The sequence below is a fragment of the Cibotium barometz genome, chromosome 51 (assembly GCF_041138505.1).
Source record: "Cibotium barometz isolate CiBa-2024 chromosome 51, ASM4113850v1, whole genome shotgun sequence".
In the NCBI taxonomy this organism is placed as follows: domain Eukaryota; kingdom Viridiplantae; phylum Streptophyta; class Polypodiopsida; order Cyatheales; family Cibotiaceae; genus Cibotium; species Cibotium barometz.
Window position 1 is genome coordinate 45,838,892 of NC_141096.1, and position 15,595 is coordinate 45,854,486.

Here is a 15,595-nt window from a genome sequence, read left to right on the forward strand (position 1 = left end):
AAAAGAACAAAATGAACATGAAATAAACTATGAAAGTACTAAGCTAGTGGGGGGGTGTGATGGATGGAGCACTACTGCTAGAGGCTCAGCATGCAACCTATATGCGTAGGGTATACAAGAATGCAATGCAGATCTTTCTAGCTCCAACCAGTACCATAATGGGGGTGTAATATGTGATACATAGGCGATGGCGAGGCAAAAATATCTCGGAGCATGATCTCCGGGTGTGAGTGTAAGTGAGCTAGCCGCTCCTGGATATGGTGCTGATGTCGAGCCCGTATCTCTGTGATCTCCCTCTAATGTAGTCTGGGAGTCTGGTAGCCTGGTGCTCTCGGTCTGTCTGGCTCGGAGGTCCGCAGCGCGCTTAAGTGTAACCCCCTCCTGTGTCAGGGTAGGCACTGGGATAGATCTCTGGAAGAAATCAGTGAGCTAGAGCTGTCGCCCACCTCTCCCTGTGGTATGAGTCCGTATCAGTGTCTCTCTGTGGCACTGTGTCTCTAACAAGAACTAGCCAAATCTGCGCTGGTCTGCGGACTCCATGATCTAGCGGAGTGAGGGATATCCACTGAAGATGGTGGTGTATCTCTCTCTAATGACACTATATGCTCTGCATCTGCATACATAATGTTCCTCATTCTCAACCTCCTTCTGGCAGAGTCTCTCCCTCTCTCATCTGCGTTTTGCTCTCTACAGCAGTTGTCTTCATTTCCGCTGTGCATTTTGACAGCTGAATCTGATGCCAATGTAACATGCAGCGGAATTATGCGTAATGAAGGATCCTGTCACACAAAGTCTCACACCGCCTTCTTTATCTTGAGTTTTGCGAGTCTTTAGAAATCCACACTTCAAACTTTAAGAGATGAGAGAGAACGAGATAGATTTGAACACCTTATTGGGTCCCAAATTACCCAGTGAAGGGTCCCCTCCTATTGCTAGGAGAGTTTGCTTTATTATATTTGAAGAGAATGAATGTAAGACTGACTTTGGACTGTAGATAAGCGAAACACAAGACCTTTGAAAGACCAAGAGTCGGGCTGAACTGTACCCAGTTGTAGAAGCACCAATGATGGCCAATCTCAATGCCAATGCACTCTTCCAATGGAATGTAGGAAGGCTGCAAGCTGAGGCTGAGAGAGGGCTGCTTTGGGACTGTTCTAGGCTGAGTTTATGCACTATGAATGAATGAATATGATGCGTTTTACCTTTACCGAACTGGCTGTAGCAAAACAATGATGTGTATGAGTGCTGAATTCTGTTGTATGCTGAAAAATGCAAGGTACTGAAGCGCTTTCCTAGGCTGAATGTTGGAGATGATGCGTTTTGCTGATGTGTGCCTATGTGCTCCAAGCGATGATGCTTCCAAGGCTGAGGGACTGAATCGCTTAGCTCCAAATATGATGATGGAATGTGTGATGCAAAACAAGGCTTTTTATATGCTATATGTGCTGGTCGGCTGGCAATGAAACTGGCCGACTGCTAGACGACTTGCATATGATGGTAAAATAATGGTAAAATGCTGAAATATTATGATAAAAATGCTAGAATAAAATGCTCATAAATATGGTAAAATTATGCAATAAATCTGAATGGTATTCTAAGCCTTCTGCAATGGTCTATGTGGTCTATGTGCATATGGGATGAATGATATGCAATATGCAACCATGATCTGATGCAAACCCTAAGGCTTCTATTGACTCTATATGCATGAATGATTCTCTTTAAGTGGTTAAGGGACTTGACTGACTGACTGACTCTCTAAGGGTGAGGAATGACCTACGTAGCTCGTGCCTAACATATCCTGGACTGAGGATTACAATGGGGTCACGGCATACGACAATATAAAATCCTGAAGGGTTCTACTGCTGTAAATGGAGCACTGATGAGCCATCTTGTCACCATGCAGTAGAGTGTAGATTGCATGTGACATTTCTTTCTCCATTGCAGCAGCATGAGCAGCAGCATGAGTAGCCCAGTCCATAGCATCTGCGTAGGATGTGTGATCCTCCATCTCCACGTACATGGGGTACCACTAGTGAGCATGGGAGAGCTAGACACCCCATGCTTCATAGGCCTCATTCCTCCACCCGGAAGCTTCAGATTGAGGATATCCTTAGATGATATGGCGAGTTCCCATCACAGAGGGGCGATGCTATGGCTGGTTTGCATTCTATTCTGGAGGAGGATGGTATCATTGTATGATCACACATTGTCATTATGTAGCACCACATGGATGGCCCCAAGCTGCTGGTCGGCCAGTTCAAAACAGGCCGACAGCAGCATATATGCCCACGACCAGCACCAGTAGCCCATGACCAGCAAAAAGCAAGTCGGCCAGCTAACCAACAATCGGCCAGTGCTGCACAGCAGGTTGGGTAACAACACACCAGTCGGCCAGCAGAAGGGGACAGCCGACAACCCTCTACACCCAAAAAAATGGGAAAAATACATGGAAAGTGAGGAAAAATGGGGGAACACCAAAACTGGGTGGGCACACCCACAACAGTGGCCCTGGTGTAATGTACAGATAGGAGATGACTGCTAACACCCCCTCTCAGCTCCAAGATGTGGAACCAACCCCAATGAGCTGGAGTGCTGCCGGAGCATAACCTGAGGTAGAGACTACGTGAAGAGGTCCGCCGCATTGTCCTCCGTCGAACAATAAAGAAGCAAGATGTCACCAGCCAAAATCTTCTCACGAACAAAGTGATATTGTATCTCTATGTGCTTGGTCCGAGCATGGAAGACCGGGTTCCGAGCAATAGCGATACAGCTCAGGTTATTGCATTGGATGACCGTGGGCTCTTCTATGGAAACCCAATCTCGCCAAGTAACCTCCGCAGCCACACAACCTCGCAAGCAGCACCACAAGCAGCCCGATACTCTGCCTCTGTAGACGACAAGGCAATAGTTGGCTACCCATGAAACAGCTCCTGAGCCGAGGGTAAAATTGTACCCTGATGTAGATCTCCTTGTGTCTGGATTTCCTCCCCAATCGGAGTCACTCCAGCCTTGGAGTCGGACTCGGTTCTTCGTTTCCCCTCCAGTGTCGTAGAAGAGTCCAAGATCCTTCGTACCCTGCAGATACCGCAAGATCCACAATCCTGCGTCCCAATGAGACTTCAAAGGCATCTGCACGAATGAGCTCAACAGCCCAAAAGGAAAGCTCAAGTCCAATCTGGTGTTCAGCAACCAAATCGATGAACCAACCAGCTTCCGATACAGAGAGACATCAACCGGCTCACCGGGATCATTCATTATAAGCTTCATGTTCGGGTCCATCAGTGACGTGATAGGCTTGTAGTTCTCCATTCCAAAGGCCTCAAGCAACTCATGAACATACCGCTGCTGAGAGACAAAGAACCCCTATGGGTCTGCCAGATCTCCAATCCCAAGAAGAAGTGGAGTAAGCCTAAGTCGGCCATCTTGAACTCCTTCGACAAGGCAGCCTTCGTCACTGCAATGTGCTCCACATGACCGCCAATGAGAATGAGGTCATCCACATAAAGGATGATCAACATGACCAAACCGCGTTCCCGAAAGAGATACAAGTTAGGATCTGCAAACAACTGATCTCTGAAATCCAACTCCCAAACACACAGAAATGGGAGACATTTGGTTTCTTGCCAAAGGGAGTCATCTTTGGTACTGAAGTCGTCGGAGATCGGTTGAGGATATGGACAACCGTAGCCACAGCCTCTCCCCAAAGTGGACGAGGAAGATCACGATGCTCCAACATCGTCCTTGCCATCTCCACCACAGTCCCGTTCTTTCTCTCAACTACTCCATTCTCTGAAGGTGAACTTGTATTAGCCAGCTCCCGCTCAATGCCATGTTCCGCACAAACAGATTGGAAGAAAACTCTCCTCCTTTGTCAGCCCACAGAGTCTTTATCTACAAACCAAACTCTTTCTCCACCATCACATGCCACTCCTTGAACCGAGCAAAAGCTTGGTCCTTCTAGGAAAGGAAATAAACCCATGTGAATCTACTACAATCATCAACAAGCAGCATAAAATACAAAGAACCTCCCAAGGATGGGGTCTACATAGGTCCACATAAGTCAGTGTGTACCAACTCCAAAGGTTTCGAAGCCCGCCTCGAAGCCTGCTTCGGAAAAGATTCCCTGTGCTGCTTACCAATGAATGCAAGAACTGCAACGTCCCTGCCTGCTGCCAACATCTAGCAAGCCATCCAACATCTGGTCCCGGAAAGCTCGCAACAACGCATCCACATTCAAGTGGCCAAACCGAAAGTGCCACAAGTCACCAATCTAAGTGCCTCTTCGAGAGGAGAGTGCTGAGAGTTTGTAGATACCATTCTCCACTCCGCCTTCCCAAACAACCTGGCCTGTTTCTCTGTCCCAGAGAGCAACAGAATGCTCCTCAAACTCCACCCGGAAGCCAGTCTTGCAAACCTCATGCACTACCAATAGATGAAAACCAACTGCGGGGACGTAAAGAACACGAGAGGAATGCTTCCCCCCTTTGTCATCAGGAATGATCTCCATCTTGCCCTGACTATGAATCGGTATAATGGAATTGTCGCCAATGAGAATGCGACCTGACTGTCGTTTAGGATCCTGTAAGAACTCACGGGAAGGAGTCATGTGCCTAGAAGCACCACTATCAAGAGTCCACGCCAGGTTATCCCTGGCAGTGAAGCCAACTACCTCCTCACTCGAAGAAGATGAAGCATCCGTGTGCAAAATCTCCAAGTGCACAAAGGCTGGAGTCTTTGCAGCTGAAGCTGAAGAATCAACACTCTTCCCGGTATTCCACTCAGAAAACTTTCTCCAATAGTGGTCTTTCTCGCCACAATCATTACAGGTCCGCTCGGCCTTCAGTTTCTCTCACAGTCTAAATCGGACATCTTCTCAAAAGACTTCTCCGATGAAAACTTCCCTTTGCTCTTGTTGTTGTTGTTACGGTCTTTCGACCGCTGACAAGTCAAGGCCTTAGAACCTCCGCCTTGTGGAGAAGTCGTAAAACGCTCTTCCTGGTCCAAGACCAGAGGCACAAGCTCCTCCCACGTGATGGTGCTAAGCCTACCACTGGTGACCAAAGAGGAGTAAAATGCTGAGTACTAAGAGGACAAATGGAACAACAACGTGATGGCCATGTCCTCTGAAGATATCTCTCTCCCTACCTGAAGAACCTCCTGCCGAAGAGCCTGCAACTTGTTGACGTGCTTCCGTATCGTCGACAACTTTGCAGGATTCATCACCCACATCTACACTTCCAAAGGAGATCCGCTTCATGGGTGATACCCTGCTATACAGAGAAGCCAAATGCTGCCAAATCCCTCTGGCCACCGTTATTTGCTTTATATGATTAATCACTTGTGGTGTGCAATTAAGGAGGATGAATAAATGAACACCGGCATTGTGTGACCGCTCCCTACAAGAGGCTTATAGATCGGAAGACAATATACACATATTTAGAACACTTAATTTAACTGTTATTAAACAATGGAAACAACATCAGCAACACAAATACTAGAAATACTGAAAATACAAATGACACCAGCACTGGGGCCGGAAAGAGCCGGTTCCCCCTCAATACTTTTTGTATTTCTTGGAGTATTTATATTTGTACAAGTGTCACAGGCCTGACAAGCCATATTTCTCCACAAGGGAGTGAAAACAACCAAAAAGAATTGGTTCAAGTCGATGAAGAGATGTTGGACAGAGTAGCCCCAAATCACATGCTCATTCCCACCTTCACTGGGTGGACTTTGCTTTCACTAGTCTTCCGACACCGTGCACCGACAGGCACGCCTGTACTGACGCAGGCCAAGGAGTACACCGCGGAGGGAACGTGGCTTGGTTCTCCCCAATGAGCTTTGCTCCCAAATTCCCTGGTGAGTCTAACCTTCACTCGCTCCCAGAAGCTCTAAGAACACGGTTAACAACACCACACAGGGAAATATACTAACCACCAAGGAAGAATTTCCTGAACATGGTCAGCATATACATGCCATGCTCCTGCACTACACAACTTAAAGCATTTTCTGAATTTAAATTAGCAAATTTCAGATTCATTCAAACGAGAAAAAGAGTAAGAGAGCACCTATTACGGTGAGTACAATCCAGATACAACCGGGACTATTTGTAGCAAGTACAATCAAGCACTTTAGGTACTTCACAAGTGTGCAAGTACCTGTATTTGCAGCAGGTACAGCAGGTACACCAGGGGCAACCAACAGGTACATTAGGTACACCAGGGGCAGCTAGCAGGTACAGTAGGTACACCATGGGCAACCAGCAGGTACAATAAGTACACCAGGGGCTAGTACAGGCAGGTACAACAGGTACTGCAGATTCAGCAGCCAGCAGCCGTGGACTGCAGGTACACAAGGGACAGTACAGCCGTGGACAGCAGGTACACAAGGGGCTGGTACAGGCGGGTGCAGCTGGGCTGCAAGGAAGGCTGGAACAAGCGTGTACAGCAGGGACAGCACATGGGTACAGCAAGCGGGTACCACAGCAGCACTTCCAGCAGGCGATGGGGGGGTACAGCCAGCAATCATCAGGCGTGGGCAGCCGTGAGGAGGCGATGGAGAAAAAGAGCCACCAACCCACCACTTGGGGAAGTTTTAATAATGTTCCATGCAAAAAGGCTTATCAAAGGTTATAATACTTTAATACATAATTTATACTTATTGGCACCCACACTAGAAAGTAAATGTCCAGCCCAACTTTAAATGTGTGTGAACACATTAGCTTATAAAAAATTAAGGTTTACTCTAGTTTATGGATTTCACCTTTTAAAAAGGGAAAAATGAATATACTTACCACCTGGTCACACACCACACCACCAAGTCAGCAAACAGCATTCCACGGTACACTGGGGGCGTCCCCGTCCAGTGTACTGGCACAGCATAACACGCAGACACACGCAAACAAGTCATGCAAAAACAAATTTATGCATGCAGGCATAAATGCATGTGCACAAATAGTGGACGAAATCTCCCTTTCATGAAACTTGCACAAGAGGTTCCTGTCGGGCACAAAACTGGCGCGACAAATATAAATAAATATGTCCTGGTCTTCCTATGGAGTGACAGTCCCATAGGTAAGACACCATCCTGGCCATACACGGGTGGCACCAACAGGCTCCCGTCCATACAGCGCACGAAGCAAATCACACACGGGTGACACGAAACTGGTTCCCGTCCATGTGACGCAGCACTGGTCGCACACGGGTGGCATTGATCTGGCTCCCGTCCATGTGACACCATAAAACTGGCCCTTTCACATGGGACACTGGCCTGGCCCCATGTGAACATGGCACAAATCTGGCCGCTCTATGGAGTGACAGTCCCATAGAAGTGGCTCCAGAAATGGAGATGAACCAAATGGTGACATCCCCCCGGGCTTCTAAACAGTTGACCTCAACTGAAAAGCCTCGTGATATGCCTGTAGAAGCTGAGGGTAGTCAGCAAAATAATCCTCATCTATCCACTTTGCATCAATTGGTAAATAATTTTTAAATTTCACTAGGTATCTCCTGGAAAGCTTCCCATGTGGTAACTTTCTCTCCTTGTGAAATACAATCTACTCTAGCTGAAGAATCTCCTCAAGCTGATGAACTTCTGGCGGATCTTCTGTGACAGGCTCCTGTGGATCTAGCCCCACATACTTCCGCAAAAGACTCATATGAAAAGCATTGTGAATCTTCCAATGGCTGGGTAAAGCAAGCCTGAAGAAGGACACTTCATTGATCATGTCAATCACTTGGAAGGGTCCATAATATCGAGTAGAAAGCTTTGGATATGATCCCTCTCGTCCTGGCCTCTTCCGAAGCCTAGCTTTCTCAAATTTCAGCAATACCCAATCACCTTTCTTGACTTGCATGTCTCTCCTATGCTTGTCAGCAGCCCTTTTATGCTTTTTTTGTGACCTTGCAATGGCTGTCCACACCTTAGCAAAGGCTACATCCAAGTCACGCTCATACTCATCAGCTGCAAAAATCTTATCCTTTGTACGAAGGATGGGTGGCAAGACCACTCTGCCATAAATAATCTCAAGCGGGGCCTTTCCCGTGGAGGCATGAACTGTGTTGTTGTAGGCAAACTCTACAAGTGGAAGATACTTCTCCCATACAGTCTTTTGATCGGCCACATAACACTTCAACAAATCCAACACGGCTGAATTTGCAGCTTCACTTTGGCCATCTGTTTGGGGATGATAAGCTAATGAAAACTCAAGTTTAGTGCCCATGTTATCAAATAAAGCCCTCCAGAAGAGGCTCGTAGTCCTCGGATCTCTATCCCCAACAATGGACTTAGGCATACCATGATGCTTGAAGATGTTAGCAAGAAAAAGCTTCACCATATGATCAACTTTAATGGTTTTCTTGACAGACAAGAAGTGAGCTTGCTTGCTAAACCTGTCCACAATGGTCCAAATAGCATCATTCCCATGCTGGGATCTAGGCAAGTCCATAATAAAGTCCATAGTAATACTTTCCCATGGCTGCAAGGGAATAGGCAATGGCTGAAGCAAACCTAGAGGCTTTTGCCTGTCAAATTTCACCTTTTGGGGCAAGTAAGACATGCACGTATATATGCCTCAATGCCTTTACGCATGCTTGGCCAAAAGAAATCTCTCTCAATCATGCATGTAGTAGGCATGATACCTCTATGACCAGCATAAGGTGTAGCGTGACATTCTTCCATAACCTTTGGACGCATTTCCTTCACCACACATAAGCAATTATCCTTCATAAGATAACCCTCTTTGATCACATAAGAGGCATGCGAGTGACCAGCCATCAAATCAGTCCATATATGGCAAAAATCAGCATCCAACTGATACAAATCTCGCATGGCAGATAAGTGTCCATGAGAGGCCACTGAAACTGCAACCACATAAGGCCTCCTGGATAATGCATCTGCCACCACATTTTTCTTTCCCGGAGTATGTACAATCTAAAAATGAAACATGGAAAGAAAGTTTGCCATTCTCATCTGCTTCTCCGAAAGCTTTGTTTGAGATAGAAAGTATCTCAAGCTGTGATAGTCTGTCTTGTCTACAAATTCAGCCCCAAGAAGATAATGTTTCCATATCTTTAAGGCATGAATTACAGCCAAGAGCTCTTTCTCATAGATATCCATATGAAGCTCGACATCATGCAAGCTTTGTTTGAGATAGAAAGTATCTCAAGCTTTGATGATCTGTCTTGACTACAAATTCAGCTCCAAGAAGATAATGTTTCCATATCTTTAAGGCATGAATTACAGCCAAGAGCTCTTTCTCATAGATATCCATATGAAGCTCGGCATCATGCAATCGACGGCTCATATATGCAACTGCATGACCTTCTTGATTTAGGACAGCCCCTATGCAATCGCCACAAGCATCACATTTCACTATACAATCACCACAAGCATCACATTCCACTATAAATGACCTTTGCAAGTCGGGAACAATCAATATGGGTCCACATATGATAGCATTCTTGAGTTGCAAGAAGGCATCATGCTCCTTCGGAGTCCATTTAAAAGTGGCTTTCTTCTTCGTGAGATCATGTAGAGGGGTGGCTATCATAGCAAAATGCCTTATGAAACGCCTATAAAATGAACATAATCCCAGAGAACTACGTACTTGATGTACATTTTGCAACTCTGGCCAATTCCGAATGGTTTCTATCTTGGCAGGATCCATTCTTACACCATCCTTGGATACAATGTGACCCAAATAGTGTATTTCTGAAAGGAAGAACTCACTTTTCTTGGCATTAATGAAGAGTTTATGCTTCTGCAACTCTTCAAACACTGTGGCCAAATGAGTCCTATGCTCCTGCTCATTCTTGGAGAAAACCAAGATGTCATCAAAGAATACACTTATGAATTTTCGATGGGGTCGGAATAACCTATCCATCATACGATTGAATGTGGCTAGGACATTGGTGAGACCAAAAGACATCACCAAAAATTCATACAATCCAAAAGCTGTCCTGAATGCAGTTTTGTGGTTATCCTGTGGCACCACTCGTATCTGGTGAGTGATAACCACTCTTCAAATCAATACGGCTGAAACAAGCCGAGCCATCAAGCTTATCCAAAATGTCATCAATACGTGGGATTGGAAATCTATTCTTAATGGTGAGCTTATTTAGAGCTCTATAATCCACACACATGCAGAATGATCTATCTTTCTTTTGAACCAGAAGCACGAGAAAGCAATAAGGTAAGGAACTTGGTTGAACCAAACCTTTCTCTAAAAGCTCATTAATCTGCTTCATGATCTCTTCTTGTTGTACGGCACTCACATGATATGCGGGTTTGTTAGGTGGAGAACTGCCTGGCACAAGATCTATGCAATGATCCTCGGGCCTTTGAGGAGGTAGTTCACCTGGCAATGCATCAGCAAAACAATCTTTATATGCATGAAGAAAATTCAGCCTATCCTGAGTCAAAACATCCACATTTTGATGACTTGGTTCAATGCTATCACGAACAAAAACCAAGTACGCAGAAAGACTCTTTTTCATTGCTTTATTAATCTGGATGTGAGATACAAGTGGGATGAAATCCCCTTCCTTGCCAGCATCAATAACATACATGCGGCCTCTATGCATAAAGGAAATCCTGTTTGTCTTGTATTCTTTGCGGGGCTCAGGCCTGTGATGCCATGGCTTGCCAAGCAATACATCACATCCATTAAGTGGTGCAACCAAGAAATGCTCATGATCAAGGTAACCCTAGATATGTATGCGCAACTTCCCAATAAGTGGGGTAACCTGCACCTCTTTACCAACAAAGGCAGCTTCTGCTTCAATTTGAGGCCACATGTCATCAACCTCAATACCCAAGGCGGCTGCCATCTAAATAGAGATGAAGTTATCTGTTGCACAATCATCAAACATAAATAGGGCGAGCTGATCCTTGATTTGACCCCATGCTTTGCATACCATCCTCTCTTTTCCGTCATGCTTTGTGTTTCCCTGCACATCGGGAACTGCATGCACATTTGCCTTGGTTTGCTTATCCTCATGCTTTGGTTTGCGGTTAGGGCATTGTCTAAACATATGCTCTTTGCTGCCACAAGAAAAGCATTTCCCCTCCTTGGAATATTGCTCCCTTTGCTCGGGGGTCAAGCCAAATTTATTCTTCTTTGGCCCATGATCCTTAGATCAGGTATTTTCAGCTTTACCTCTCTTCTGGACCTCCCGGAAGCTCTTTTTAGGTGGTTGTCCACCTTTTTGCAGGTTTGGGACAGCCTTCTCTTTGCCCTTGGAACCCCCTTGATCTTGCTTAATTTTGAGCACCAATTGCTCCGTAGCAAGAGCAGAGGTTATAAGCTATTGCAGAGTGTGTTTCGGGTGCAATTCAATACCCAAACGATAAGCTGGTTGCAATCCGGAGCGAAACTTCCTCTTTCTTTCATCCTCGGAGATTTGCATAAAGGGAGTTACCTCAAGCAACACTTTCCAAAACTTATTGACATACTGCTACACGCTTTCATTATCTTTTTGCTCATGTCTCTCCCACTTTTGGGTGAGAATTTGCTCCGCATTAGGAGGCAAGAATTAGGCATAAAATCTGTCCTTAAACTCTTTCCAAGTGCAAATGGGGTCTTTTGGTGGTCTTTTCAGTGATCCACCAATGGGCAGCTGTCCTTCAAGAACATGCTTGCATGACGAATTTTGGACTTCTCAGTGAAGTCCTCATCACTAAAAGCAATATCAAACTGTGCCACAAAAGCTAGCACTTTAGAGGCATCATACTCTCCATGGAAGGCATCAAATTTCACGGACTTGTCCCCTGCCTTGAACTCCTTGAGCTTCTTGGGATGTGGTACATGTTCTCCTCTTTTTCTTTTCCCCTTATCCAACGGGGCAGCTCTCTCTGCATGAGCTTCATGGGCAATGATAAGTGTTCCACTAGCCAAAGTGACATGGGTCTTTGATTCTAGTGGCCCCACTGCATGTGACCTCGCTGAAAGATGCCTTGTCTCGCCACGAGACAACTCAATAGGCAAGGTCTTTTGGCTTGCATGCCGACCACTGTCCCCATGATGTACATACCTAGAATCCAAATGGCCTTGAGCATGCATAGATCTGTTTCCTCCTGTGCCATGAGGAGTGGATGCATTTTGAGAGGTGACCGATACTTCTTCTTTATGCAAATATGATCTCAACCTTTGAGAGGTTGGGTCTCCATGCTGCAAACGGGGTGGATTCTTGAACATAAGCTGTCCATCATCTCCCTCTTTAAGATCACCCTTGCGGATAAGATAAGAGAGTGCCAGCTCCCTTGGCTTCTTACCCACTTCTCGAGCCATAGACTCAAAAGTCATGTCCACCATAGCATCAGCTTTCTTGGCTTCTATGACACTTTGTACATGGGGGTCCTCATGCAAGAATTTCAGCTCTTGCTCTTTTGCCTACAAGAGCCTCTTCATGTGCTCCAACTCAACCCTCAATGCATTGGGCTCTTCCTCGTGCATGGGTTCTTTACCACGTGATGGCTGTCCCATGTATGCACTGTCATAGACTCTCTCAAGAGGCTTATGCCTTCCATGCAATGCATCGGAATCCCGTGAAGCACTTGATTGGCCCCTCGAATTCGGCACTTCCAATGGGTTGCCCTGGCTGTCCATTGAATTAAGTGTTCGTGCTTGCTTTCGATCTCAAACTCCGTGTCTCCTCTTGAGAAAGAGAGACGACCGGGCTCTGATACCAATGTGACTGCTCCCTACAAGAGGCCTGCAGATCGGAAGACAATATACACATATTTAGAACACTTAATTTAAATGTTATTAAACAATGGAAACAACATCAACAACACAAATACTAGAAATACTAAAAATACAAATGACACCACCACTGGGGCCGGAAAGGGCCGGCCCCCCCTCTCAATACTTTTTGTATTTCTTGGAGTATTTATATTTGTACAAGTGTCATGGGCCTGACAGGCCAGATTTCTCCACAAGGGAGTGAAAACAACCAAAAAGAACTGGTTCAAGTCGATGAAGAGGTGTTGGGCAGAGTAGCCCCAAATTACAGGCTCATTCCCACGAGCTCCCGGCTAATGATTGCTCCAACCGAAGCATTGGGATCCAAAGAACTAGGGACAACCGTTGGGGTCTATGTGGGAGTTGGGCTCACCACTAAAGCCGTGGAAGCTAGGGTGACAGTCTCTGGAGTGGCAGTCTTCTCAGGACACTCCCTAGAAGTGTGTCCTTTTGTATGACAAAAGAAACACCTACCCTCCTTGTACTGAGCGGTCTCCTCAACACTCAACTTGCCACCGGTCTTGCCTGCCTGAGCTTTCTAGTCTGAAGTAAGCTTGGGCACATTGATCGAGTTCTTGAAGCCAAAGGCTCCCGTGCTCTGTCCTGGGAAAGACCCCATCTAGTTCTGGCCTTTTTCCCCCGAGGTGTTAGTCTTGGGAGTAGCAGGCTGGAAGTCTTGGGCTTTCCGCCATTGCGCTTCATCTCAGCACTCTCCGCAAGTGAGAGGGCGTCTTCGAAGGTGGCTGGCCTAAACATACACACCCCCCACTAGATTTGTGTGTCAAGGCCATAAAGGAATTGCCCTTTCTTGTCCTTATCAGATAAGCCCAACTGCAAACATAAGTTTGAAATTTTATTGGCAAACTGAAGGACTCGTTGCGCGTCAAAGCGCTCTCCTAATCTCGTCTTTGAGTCGCTCAAGGGAAACCACCGCTTAAGGTCAAGGACAAACTCGTCCCAAAGCTGCCATACCTAATCTGGTGTGGACATAAGCCCACTGGGTCCACCAAGGAATGGCCTCACCTTCCAAGTACCAACTAGCTAAGATCACCCTGTCAGAATCACTTTTTCGAATTCCGGCAAAATAAGCTTCAAACTGATGCAACCATGAATAAAGAGTTGTGGGGTCAAGTTTACCATTATACTTACTGAAGTTCATTTTCTCGGGAAAATGACCTGAGGAAGCTCAATCTTGTGTCCAAAGCCGCAAGGTATCGTTCATGTTCCACGCGTCGCACGGTGTCGTCTTCACGTTGTCGAATCTCCATTGCACGCATCTACAACTCAAGCATCGAACTCCGCTGCGGTCGTGACCCTTCGAAAGGGTCCCTTTAAAGAGGATCTGGAATCTAGGAAACGGAAGGAGAGGGAGGAGGAGATGGAAAAAGAGGAGCCGGAGAACGGGTGCGCTCTTCCAGAGCCAGTATCTGCGCCTTCTACTCTTCCAATTTGGTACCCTGTTCTGCGATTGCTTGCATCATCTTTTGATACATCTCTGGTACACTCATGCATGATGCCCTAGATGGACTGCCTAGTGCACTTCGGTCCCAAGGTTCTTGTTCTCTCTCGTTGTCGTAGCTCGCCATAGCAAGAAAATGCACTTCCTTTCCGGAGCGCAATCCGACCATCCACTGTGTGTGTGGGAGACTTCCAGAGGCTTCCGAAGGCTAAAAACCAACCGTCCTTCGAGGGACAGGAGTCACACCAAAAGGAGTGGTCCACCGCAAACTGGAAACCAACCACATAAGCGACGAGAATAATGCACAAAACTGAAAGTAGATGCGCAGAAAATAGAGAGAGAGAGAGAGAGAGAGAGACCCAGATTGTTGCATTTTGGTGGGATGTTCTAAATGCTTTAGAATCTGTGCGTGTATCTACTTCTCCTCTGTTGGATCATTTGGTTAAATCATGGCAAGAGGTGTTACAGTTCACTTCTTGGAGACCTCCAGATTCTCGTCGAGATGACAACTCCCTGCTTGCAGAGGTGTTGGCCACCTCTCGTGTGATTACTTGGCCAGAGAAGAATAATTGTACATGGCAATTCAATCGTATGGTGAGACTGGGTGTTGTGAGGATGTCTCATACTTTGTTGCCCGGGCGGCTGCGAATGTTATCATTCCGCCGTGCTCGTCATAGATTTCGTGTGCCCCAAGGTTACAGGTGTATTTGGTTGCAGTTGCAGCAACAAGTGCAGTCTCGGGGACGCCTTCCTAGGATGGATTCTTCTCATGCATGGGATGATTGGGTGTTGGGTCGCAACACCAGGCTGTTGAAGGCTTCTGCTAATGTTGTATATCATCTTTTGGTCCAAGAGAAGGAATGTTAAGAAAACGGCCTCTTGGTGGAAGTGCATCCTATTCTGTGGTTGGCATTCCAAGCTTCCTTTTCAGGGCAAAGTGTTTATTTGGCAAGTCATGGTTGGGGACCTGTCTTTGGCACTGCACTTCGGCATCGGAGACTTTCAAATGGCAACTGTTTCTTCTGCCAGACTTGTCCAGAATCTAGTCGACACAGATTTATTTCTTGCCCGGTGGCTCGCCAAATATGGGAGTTCATCTCTTCAGTGTGGCAAATGGTGACTGGACACTCCTTGTCACCCAGGCAGTGGGTATTTGGACATGATCAGCCAAGGGGGGACAGTCAGCAACATGAGGTCTTCTTTGTTTCTTTCGATGGTTGGGTCTTTGGCATAATTGGCTCATGCGAAATGTTTTCATCTTTGATTCACAATTAGGGGTGAAAGGTCATGTCCAGCATGTTCGTGGTCTATTGCTTTGGCAAGTTTCTTCTTTGATCCATGCACACCTTATCACCAGGGCACAAGCTCACCTCTAGTTACATGCTCTTTGTACG

General features: G+C 46.3%; 1 protein-coding gene across 7 annotated transcripts in view; it reads right to left on the reverse strand.

Annotated features, from left to right (window-relative positions):
• LOC147609683 (P-loop containing nucleoside triphosphate hydrolases superfamily protein) overlaps positions 1 to 15,595 on the reverse strand; it is an 89,177-nt gene that overhangs the window by 61,183 nt on the left and 12,399 nt on the right. The gene's annotated exons all lie outside the window — the stretch shown is intronic.